The 1,517-nt window shown below is 42.5% G+C and overlaps 1 non-coding gene across 1 annotated transcript; it reads right to left on the bottom strand.

The window, feature by feature from the left end:
* Window positions 1-687: 687 nt before the first annotated feature.
* LOC148577995 (small nucleolar RNA R71) lies at window positions 688-794 on the bottom strand. The gene has a single exon (XR_015903829.1). It is a non-coding gene; the product is annotated as a small nucleolar RNA R71 (small nucleolar RNA).
* Between the last annotated feature and the right edge of the window lie 723 nt (window positions 795-1,517).

The following is a 1,517-nucleotide window of genomic DNA, read 5'->3' as shown; positions in this document are numbered from 1 at the left end:
CTAATCCACTAACTGTTTGATATATTGCATCACTCACACTAACAGCATTTTTAACAAGAATACTCTCCATCTCCCTTTTGCTTTGGCCTTGTTGGTTGTATGACAAGTAGAAGAAGTGGGGCTTCAACTTCTTTTGATTCTGAACCTGAGAGGACCTTCCTTAGATTAAGAAGGGAAGCAAGAGGAAAGAGAGTTGTTGGTGCTGAGGAAGAGGAAGACTACTTTGAACCAGACATGGATGAGAATATGGAGAACCATCATGAAGAAAAAGCTTACAACCATGGCAGAGAAGGTCCAGTGCATCATGCTGGGTAAGAGAGAAGAGTTCTGGGATCCTACATAAATCCAAACCCAGGAAATTGTGGAAGTAGCATCCAAAAGCCAACTATACGTGCCAATAACTTTGAACTAAAGCCACAGCTCATCACTCTTGTTCAGAACAACTGTTCATTTAGAGGAAGTGTCCAAGAAGATCCCAATCAACATCTCACCATATTCCTGAGGATATGTGATACTGTAAAGTCTAATGGTGTTCATCCTGACACCTATAGACTACTTCTGTTTCCCTTCTCACTCAAGGACAAAGCATCTAAATGGATGGAATCCTTCCCGAAGGAGAGTTTAACAACCTGGGAAGATGTGGTGAACAAATTCTTGGCGAGATTCTATCCTCCTCAAAGAATCAACAGGTTGAGAGCTGAGGTACAAACCTTCAGGCAACAAGATGGTGAAACTCTCTATGAAGCATGGGAGAGGTTTAAGGACTTGAAAAGAATGTGCCCGCCAGATATGTTCAATGAATAGGTGCAGTTACACATTTTCGATGAAGGTCTTTCTTATGAATCAAAGAAGGCAGTAGACCACTCATCTGGGGGATCTCTGAAAAAAAAAAGAAGACCATTGAAGAAGCCATAGATGTCATTGAGACTGTAGCTGAGAATGACTACTTCTAGGTTCCTGAAAGAGGCAACACTAGAGGAGTGATGGAGCTAAACAACGTGGATGCACTACTGGCCCAAAACAAGATGATCACCAAGCAGCTGGCTGATCTTACCAAGAAGATGGAGAGGAACCAAGTAGTAGCAATCACCACCTCATCAGCAACCCAAGAAGGAGTGAATGTAGAAGCAGAAGGTGATCAGGAACAAGCCAACTACATTGGAAACTCACCTAGGCAGACCCATGATCCATACTCTAAAACTTATAATCCTGGTTGGAGAAACCACCCAAACTTTGGGTGGAAAAATCAACAAGATCAAGGCCAAGATCAGAGACGTCACAACCCCAACAACAATACGGCTTACCAACATTCCACACAGAGACTATATCAGCACCCACCTAACAACACATCTCAACATCCATACCAAAGCCAAAATGGCCCTTCTCATCCCTCAAATCTCAACTCACAATCATCCGAAGATAGACTCTCAAGGATTGAGACTCTACTTGAACGTATATGCAAAGAAGTTCAAGATAGAAAAATGTTCCGAGAGGAAGTGCGGTCCAATATGCAGAAT

This window comes from Arachis ipaensis, chromosome B1 (assembly GCF_059453495.1).
Source record: "Arachis ipaensis isolate K30076 ecotype BB chromosome B1, ASM5945349v1, whole genome shotgun sequence".
In the NCBI taxonomy this organism is placed as follows: Eukaryota; Viridiplantae; Streptophyta; class Magnoliopsida; order Fabales; family Fabaceae; genus Arachis; species Arachis ipaensis.
Note: the sequence above shows the minus strand (reverse complement) of the source record. Positions and strands in the feature narration are given on the sequence as shown.